The sequence below is a fragment of the Phacochoerus africanus genome, chromosome 8 (genome assembly GCF_016906955.1).
Source record: "Phacochoerus africanus isolate WHEZ1 chromosome 8, ROS_Pafr_v1, whole genome shotgun sequence".
Lineage (NCBI taxonomy): Eukaryota > Metazoa > Chordata > Mammalia > Artiodactyla > Suidae > Phacochoerus > Phacochoerus africanus.
Window position 1 is genome coordinate 66918741 of NC_062551.1, and position 9771 is coordinate 66928511.

A 9771-nucleotide genomic window follows, 5' to 3' on the forward strand; every position below is an offset into this window, starting at 1 on the left:
TGCTGATGGCTTTACGCTGATCTCTCAGAGTCTCTCATTTTCCCATTTTAGCTTTTTTTTTTCCTGCTTTCTTCTCAGGCCGCTGGGCCATTTCTATCCCTCTCTTTGAGCAAAACGTCTCAAAAGAGCTGTTGAGGAGTTCTCTTGTGGTGCAGCAGGTTAAAGATCCGACATTGTCACTGCAGTGGCCTGGGTAGCTGCTGTGGCTCGGGTTCAATCCCTGGCCCACGAACTTCCACATACCCTGCACTCGGCCAAGAGAAACCCCCCCCCCAAAAAAAAAAACAGAAAAAAACAAAAAACAGCTGTTTATGCAAACACCTTCTCTCCTCTTCTCACCCTCCCATGCTCTTTGAAACCCATTCCATCCTGGTTTTTCTCTCTCCTGCTCAATTTATCAAGGTCATTTGTTCCTTGCAAGTTGCTAAATCCAATAATCCGTTGTCAGAAGTCATCTTACTCGACTTCTTGAAGGCACTGAGCTGACACGATCCCTCTCTTCTTGAAACGCTTACTCCTTGCCACCCACTCCTGCATTTCTGGCCACTCTGCTCAGCTTAGACTCAAGGTCTCATCCTGTTCCTTGATTTTAAATCCCATCTATTCCACAGTCATCCCATATCTCCAGCCCAGACCACCCCCCTAAATTCCAGGCTCAGGTGTTCCCTGCTGAGGTCACGTCTCACTGTGGTTGTGTAAGCAGCATCTCACGCTCACCCCGTGCCTCCAGAATTTGCGCCTCCTGCCAACTTCCCCACCTCGGTAAATTACACTCCCTTCCTCCCAGGTGCTCAACCCAACATCCTTGACACCTCTGTTTCTCTTGAATCCTCCATCTGACCCAGCAGCAAATACTACCAGCTCTACATTCAAAATAAGTCTAGAGGAGTTCCCACTGTGGTGCAATGGGATAGGTGTCATCTTTGCAGCACCAGGATGCAGGTTCAATTCCCAGCCCTGCACGGTGAGTGAAAGGATCAGATATTATTGTGTCCTGCCACGCAAGTGGAAACTGAGGCCAGGGATCTGATCCTGGGCCCTGGGAACTCCAAATGCCTTTGGGGGTGGCCAAAAACAAAAACAAACAAAAAAGTCGAAAATGTGGTCCTGTCTCTTCGTGGCGTTCAAAAATCTGCCCAAGCCTACCGTCACACATCTGGCCTCACTCGCACACCTGCCCCTGCTCAGCGAGCCCCAGCCATCTGGCCTCTGTCATGGTCCTTGGATGTACTCGGCCCACCTTTCCTCAGGCACCCAAGGGCTGTCCCCCTCACTTCCTCAAGTCTGTAATATCACCTTCTTTTTTTTTCCTGTCTTTTTAGGGCCGCACCCACGGCACATGGAAGTTCCCAGGCTAAGTTAGAGCTGTAGCCGCTGGCCTGCACCACAGCCATAGCAATGCTGTATCCGAGCCGCCCTGGGACCTACACCACAGCTCATGGCAACACAGGCTCCTTAACCCCCTGAGCGAGGCCAAGGATTGAACCTGCGTCCTCATGGATACTAGTCTGGATCATTACCACTGAGCCACGATGGGAACTCCTATAATATCACCTTCTAAATAAGGCCTTCCCTGGCCATCCTGTCTAAAATCATAATTCCTCCACACTCCCTGGCCTCCTTCCTGGCTGATTTTTCTCCATTGCCCTTAATCGCATTTAATATATATTTTACTCATCAATTTAGTGTTTATCCCCCAACTTGAACATATGTTGCATGAGAGCAAGAATTTTTTATGATGTTGTTCATTGCTTTATCCCAAGGTCCTAGGAGAGTGCCTAGCACTTAATAGTTGCTCAGTAAATAGTATATGAATGATTGAGTCAAGGAAGCTTTATAGGAGTTCCCTGGTGGCTCAGTGGGTTAGGGATCTGGTGGTGTCACTGATGTGGCTCTGGTTACTGCTGTGGTACAGGTTGGACCCCTGGCCTGGGAACTTCCACATGCCATGGGCGAGAGCAAAAAAAGAAGAAAGAGGTGTAGTGATAGCACCAAATTTAGCAGCAGTAGATATTTAATTTGCACACTCTTTTCCTTGTTTTTTAAGGGTTTTTGCCCACACCCTCAGCACAAGGAAGTTCCTGGGCCAGGAATCAGTGACGTGAGCCATAGCAGTGGCAACACCTAATCTTTAACCCACTGAGCCACCAGGACACTCCCTGTACACTCCTTCTTTCTTTTTGGACCAGAAATATTGTCCACAAATTGTCATAAAAAACTTAAGCAGGAGTTCCCATCGTGGCTCAGTTTTTTTTTTTTTTTTTTTGTCCTTTTGCTATTTCTTGGGCCACTCCCGCGGCATATGGAGGTTCCCAGGCTAGGGGTCGAATCAGAGCTATAGCCACCGACCTACGCCAGAGCCACAGTAACGTGGGATCCGAGCCGCTTCTGCAACCTACACCACAGCTCACGGCAATGCTGGATCGTTAACCCCCTGAGCAAGGGCAGGGATCGAACCCGCCACCTCATGGTTCCTAGTCGGATTCGTTAACCACTGCGCCACGCTGGGAACTCCCGTGGCTCAGTTATAACGAACCCAACTAGCATCCATGAGGATAGGATGCAGGGTCAATCCCTGACCTCACTCAGTGGGATAAGAACCTGGCGTTGCTGAGAACTGTGGTATAGGTTGAAGAGGCAGCTCAGATCTCCTGTGGCTATGGCTGTGGTGTAGGCGGGCAGCTGCAGCTCCAATTCTCCCCCAGCCTGGAAACTTCCATGTGCTGCGGGTGTGGGCCTAAAGAGTAAAAAATAAATAAATAAATAAATATATTATGTAAATAATTTGTTCAAGTTTTTATGAAAGGATAAACCATTGACATTTGTGCCCTTTGATGGAAAGGACTAGGTGCTAAGGGCTTTACTTTTCATTTATATATTTTTGTGCTATTACCATCTAGCCATGTATCTATTTTATTATTTTTTCATGTCAATATGCAGCAATGGCTATGAAGTGACAGGAACCCTTACACACTGATTGTGGAATATAAATTGGTACAACCTCTTTAGAAAACAATTGAAAGTAATTCTTGGAGTTCCTGTCGTGGCTCAGTGGAAACAAATCTGACTAGTACCCATGAGGACACAGGTTTGATTCCTGGCCTTGCTCAGTGGGTTAAGGATCCGGCATTGCCATGAACTGTGGTGTCAGTCCCAGACACGGCTTGAATCTGGCATTGCTGGGGCTGTGGTGTAGGCCGGCAGCTACAGCCCCAATTCAACCCCTAGCCTGGGAACCTCCATGTGCCACAGGTGTGGCCCTAAAAAGACCAAAAAAAAAAAAAATTCCTTAAGTTGAAAATAGCCATATTCTTTGGCCCAGCAACTCCACTACTGTAGATATACTATATATCGAGCATAAGTGGACCCAGGTACACTTCCAAGAGGATTCATAGTAACCCTGTTTGTAATAAACCCAAACTGAACATAACTCAGATGCCCATCAACACCAGGCAGGACGCATACATTGCAGTGTGCTCACCAGTGGAAAACCAAATAGCTGTGAAAACCAGGGAACCTCAGTGACACGCGAGGCAATTTTTTTTTTTTGTCTTAGATCTAAACTCTACTTTTTGCTACTATGAAAAAAGATAAGAGGGAGTTTCCACTGTGGCCAGTGGGTTAAGAATCCAACTTCAGGAGTTCCTGCTGTGGCACAGTGGGTTAAGAACCTGACTAGTATCCATGAGCATGTGGGTTTGATCCCTAGCCTCGCTCAGTGGGTTAAGGATCTGGTGTTACCTCAAGCTGTGGCATAGGTCTCAGATGTGGCTCGGACCCATGTTGTTGTGGCTGTGGTGTAGGCTGGCAGCTGCTTTCCAATTCAGCTCCTAGCCTAGAAATTTCCACATGCCGTAGGTGTGGCCCTACAAAGAATTGGGAAAAATAAATAAATAAAGAATGCAACTCCAGGAGCTTGCGTCACTGCAGAGGGCAGGTTTGATCCCCAGCACTGCCCAGTGGGTTAAAGATTCAGTTCCCATCATGGTGCAGCAGAAAGGAATCCAACTAGGAACCATAAGGTTGTGGGTTTGATCCCTGGTCTTGCTCAGTGGGTTAAGGATCTGGCATTGCCATGAGCTATGGTGTAGGTCGCAGACACGGCTCAGGTCCCGAGTTGTTGTGGCTGTGGTGTAGGCTGGCAGCTATACCTCCAATTTGACCTCTAGCCTGGAAACTTCCACATGCCTCGAGTGAGGCCCTAAAAAGCAAAAAAAAAAAAAAAGAGAGAGAGAGAGAGAGAGATTATGGCATTGGTCACAGCTGCAGCTCAGATTTAGTCCCTAGTCCAGGAACCTCCATGTGCTGTGGGTGCAGCAATTTAAAAAAAAAAAAAAAAAAAAAAGGAACTATCATATGATCTGGCAGTCCCACTTCTGGGAAAGTGACCTACATCACAGCTCACAGCAATGCCAGATCCTCGACCTACTGAGCAAGGCCAGGGATCAAATCTGAGTCCTCACGGAGTTCCCATTGTGGTGCAGCGGAAACGAATCCGACTAGGAACCATGAGGTTGCAGGTTCGTCCCTGGCCTCACTCAGTGGGTTAAGGATCCGGCATTGCTGTAGCTGTGGTATAGACCAGCAGCTCTGGCTCCGGTTGGATCCCTAGCCTGGGAATTTCCATATGCCACAGGTGTGGCCCTTAAAAAAAAAAAAAAAAATCTGAGTCAGATTCGATTCCACTACACAAAAATGGGAACTCAGAAATCCTGCTGTTTGAGACACAACATGGATGGACTTGAGAGCATTATGCTAAGTGAAATAAGCCAGACAAAGACAGATACTGCATGGTCCCACTTATATGTGGAATCCTGAGAAAAAAAATAAAATAAAAGCCAAACTCATGAAAACAGAGTAGAAAAGTGGTTATCGGGGCTGGAAAAAACAGGGAGAGGTTGGGCAAAGGGCACACGACGTCATCTCTGAGAGGAACAAGGCCTGAGGACCTACTGTGTGGTGTCTGTTGTTGATGACACACTATGGCATGATTTAAGTTTGCCAAGAATAATAAAACAATAAATAGCTCTGTTAGGAGAACATAAGTAGGTAACAAAGCCATAAAGACAAACAAGGGGAGGCGTTCCCGTTGGGCTCAGTGGGTTACGCATCTTGTCATTGCTGTGGCCTGAGTTCGATTCCTGGCCCATGAACATCTGGCTTGGCCAAAAAAGAAAGAAAAAAGACAAAGAAAAGCAAGGAAACAATTGTCACAAAAGCCAGGCTAGTGGGGGAGAGGATTGTCATCGGGCGGGGGCCCAGGGAGTCTTGTTAATGTTTTCTGTCTTGACTTAGGGGAGGTATAGAGGCTTATGATTTGTTTTATACCGTACATATATGTATTATGCATTTTTGTATCGGTTATACATCAGAACTGAAAAAAAGTATAAGAGGGAGTTCCCGTTGTGGTTCAGTGGTTACTGAACCTGACGTGTATCTATGAGGATGTGAGTTCCATCCCTGGCCTCACTCAGTGGGTAAAGGAGCCAGGGTTGCCGTGAGCTGTGGTGTAGGTTGCAGTCGTGGCTCAGATCTGGTGTGACTGTGGCTGTGGTGTAGGCCGGCGGCTACAGCTCTGATTGGACCCCCAGCCTGGGAACCTCCAATGCCACGGGTGTGGCCCTAAAAAGACAAAAAACAAAAAAAAACAAAAGTATAACAGGGAAGTAGGGTATGGACATTTTTTTTCTTTTCTAATTTTAGGAAAGCAAGCGAGCCTGGTGGCTGCTGGCATGGACTCTGCAGTCACAGTCCTGCGTTTGGATCTTTACTGTTGCTACCCGAGTTATGGCCTTCAGCACGTCGCTACCTAAATGCCACCTAAATGGGTTTTTTTTTTTTTTGTCTTTTTGCCATTTGTTGGGCCGCACCCGCGGCATATGGAGGTTACCAGGCTAGGGGTCGAATCCGAGCTGTAGCCACAGCCTACGCTAGAGCCACAGCAAAGAGGGATCCGAGCCGAGTCTGCAACCTACACCACAGCTCACGGCAACGCCAGATCCTTAACCCACTGAGCAAGGGCAGGGACCGAACCCACAACCTCATGGTTCCTAGTTGGATTCGTTAACCACTGCGCCACGACGGGAACTCCCTAAATGTTTTTTTACTCATTTTTTTTTTTTTGCCACACCCACAGCAAGCAGAAGTTCTGGGGCAAGGGATGGAACCCACACCACAGTAATGACAATGCCAGATCCTTAACCTATGTGTCACTAGGGAACTCAGAAAACATTTTTTTTTGCCTTTTTTTTTTCCTAGGGCCACACCTATGGCATACGGAAATTCCCAGGTTAAGGGCTGAATGGGAGCTGCAGCTGCCAGCCGCAGCCACAGCCACAGCAATGCCAGATTCCAGCTGCGTCTGCGACCTACACCTCAGCCGTGGCACCGCCGGATCCTTAACCCACTGAGTGAGGTCAGGGAGTGAACCTGCAACCTCATGGATACTATTTGGGTTCATAACCTGCTGAGCCACAATGGGAACTCTATAAATATTATTTTTTAAACTGAAGATGTGGTCCTTGTGTAAGCTGGATATAACTCAGAGGAAGAGAAGAGGCCTAACACCAGACAGGGGCCCCCACACTGTCCTCCAGGGAACCAGATGGAAGATGCAGCCAGGAGAGGGGTACCTGGCCCCCAGCTCACACGGTTCATCTATTTCTTCTCGTGTTGATAATATTTAGCTGTCTGACTAAAGATTTGTGTTTTTTCTCTTAAGAGAGGCTGGATGCTTTGTGACAGTGCCTCTCGCTCACTGAACAGAGTGGACAAGACCTTCATGTTTCCAGGAGGAAACGCATCAATACACATACACAGCCCTCCGTTCACAAGGGGAGGACAGGGAGTTCCCGTCATGGCTCAGAGGTAAGGAACCTGACACGTACCCATGAGGACGCAGGTTTGATCCCTGGCCTCACTCAGTGGGTTAAGGATTGGGCATTCTTTGCTGTGAACTGTGATGTAGGTCACAGACGCGGCTCAGATCCCATATTACTGTGGCTGTGGTGTAGGCCAGTGGCTATAGCTCCAACACCTAACCTGGGAACTTCCTTATGCCACACATGTGGCCCTAAACAAAAAAAGTAATTAATTTTTTTTTTTTAAAGGAAGGACAGACTCTTCAGGGAACTGCAGAGGCTGCTTAGAGAAGAGGCCCCATGACCTGAAGAGCACCTTCTCCTAACACCTTTAAAATTGAAGCCCTGGGGTTCTGACCCCAGAATGAACCCTCTCAGGAAACCTAAAACTAATCAATGAACCATTGAAAGCAGGACCATAATCCAGGAAGGAAGCCGAGAACCCATGTGGGTTATTACACGGAGCAGAAATATACTCACGAGTATAGACATAGATTCATTTTCCAAATGAAGTGTTTAGAAATCATCTCTTCGAGGAGTTCCTGTCTTGGTGCAGCGGAAACGAATCCAACTAGGATCCATGAGGACACAGGTTCGATCCTGGCCTCGCTCTGTGAGGCCAGGATCCAGGGTTGCCGTGAGCTGTGGTGTAGGTCGCAGACACTGCTCAGATCTGGCATGGCCGTGGCCGTGGCTGTGGTGTAGGCTGGCGGCTACAGCTCCGATTAGACCCCTGGCCTGGGAACCTCCATATGCCGCGGGTGCGGCCCTAAAAAGACAAAAGACAAAAAAAAGAGAGAAATCATCTCTTCGACTCTAAGTAGCTCAAACTTTAAATCTAGAATTAGAGCCCTGCCGGGGCTCCTGCACCTTAAGGAGTCGCTGAGAAGAGGTCTTCCGCGGGCCCTTGGCCCTTGAGCGGTCCCTTCCCTGGCGCCCCCCCCCCCCGGGCGCTCGGTCTCCAGTCGGAAGCTCTGTGGCTCCACCTAGGGGCCAAGTGAGTTCCCTACAGCACCATCCTTCACTCCCCAGGCCCCACCTGAGCTCCACCCACCCCAACATCTTGCCAAAGTCAGAAAAAACATCAATTGCTCAAATTGATGTGGGAAACCCTGGGACTACAGCAAAAGCCAGGCCAAGGCAGAGTAATTCTGCGTTTCTCCCCATGTGATGGTAGAAAACTGAGATGTCCTTAGGTGTTTCGGAAGCAACCTGAAGAAAAACGGTGTTGGTTTCCCACGCATGGAGGATCTGCTCTCTGAAGAGCCAGAGGGCCCTTATTTGTGAGAAATGCTTAAAGGGAGCTCCGCACGAAAGCGTGAGTTGTGAAGAACCCCTCGGGGGCACTGCTGCCAGCAGGCTCGCCCTGCCCTGCAGACCCCAAAGCCTGGGGGCTTGTGCCTAAAAGTGACCCAGGTCTCTGCAGGCCCCCAAGAGAAAGACTGCTTGCTTGCTTTTTGTTTGTTTGTTTGTTTGTTTTTCAATTTTTGACCATGTAGCGGCTTGATGTGGATCCCAGTTCCCAAACCAGGCATGGAACCCAGGCCTCAGCAGTGAAAGCAATGAGTCCAACCACTAGGCCACCAGGGAACTCCCAAGAAGGACTGCTTTATTTTTTTCTTTCTTTCTTTTTTTTTTTTTTTTTTTTTGCTTTTTAGGGCCGCACCTGGGGCATATGGAGGTTCCCAGGCTCAGGGTCAAATCAGAGCTACCGATGCTGGCCTACGCCACAGACACGCAACATGGGATCCAAGCCGCCTATGTGACCTACACCACAGTTCACGGCAACGTCGGATCCCTGACCCACTGAGCCAGGCCAGGGATCGAACCCACATCTCATGGATAGTAGCCGAATCCGCTTCTGCTGCACCACAATGGGAACTCCGAGGAGGACTGCTTTTTAACCATGCTGCTGCCTGGCAAGAGATTTGGGGTGAGCTCCAAATATAAATGTCCAGATCGCCCAGGGAACAGAACTGCACTTTTCTCCCTCAGGAATGTAGTAGCCCTAGTGGGATTTGATATCAGTAGGACTGTCCTTATGGGGGCATAACTGATCATGGGAGGGTAACTAGTTCGGTGAAGAGGTTAAGAGGAGTGGATCTGGAGCCCTCCAGGAACTTCCTTGCTGTGTGGCCTTTGATAGGTTTCTTGACCTCTCTGTGCTTTAGTTTCCTCACCTACAAAATGAGGCTAATACCAAGAATAATATCATCGGGTTTTATGAAGATTAAATGAGTTATATATAAATCATTGAGGGACATGCCTGGTACATGGAAAGAGCTCAACAAATGGTTGTTGGCAGTATAACTAATTTTTATTCTCATGCACCCAACAAATATTTATTGAGCATCTTCTATGTACCAGGCTGTGTGCCAGGCACTACATCATACCTACGATACCACGCAATATGGGAACCAGCCTGATATGTATAAGGAAAACATACATGCAGAAAAATGCACAAATTATGGAGTTCCCGTTGTGGCGAAGCGTAAACTAGTCTGACTAGTAACCATGAGGTTGTGGGTTCGAGCTCTCACCTTGCTCAAAGTGGGTTAAAGATCCGGTGTTGCCATGAGTTGTGGTATAGGCTGCAGACGTGGCTCAGATCCTGAGTTGCTGCGGCTATGGTGTAGGCCAGCAGCTGTAGCTCTGACTCATCCCCTAGCCCGGGAACCTCCATATGCCTCAGGTGGGGCCCTAAGAGGCAAAAAAAAAAAAAAAAAAACACAAATTGTAATTGTACAGCCTGGAAAAGTTATGCATACATGTATGTGTAACTTGGTCCCCATGCTGTACAGTGGAAAAAAAATAAAAATAAATAAAAACAATAATTGTACAGCCCGATTCATTATGATAAATACATCCATGGAAACCACCCCTCCCATCAGGGCAGACAATATCACGGAAT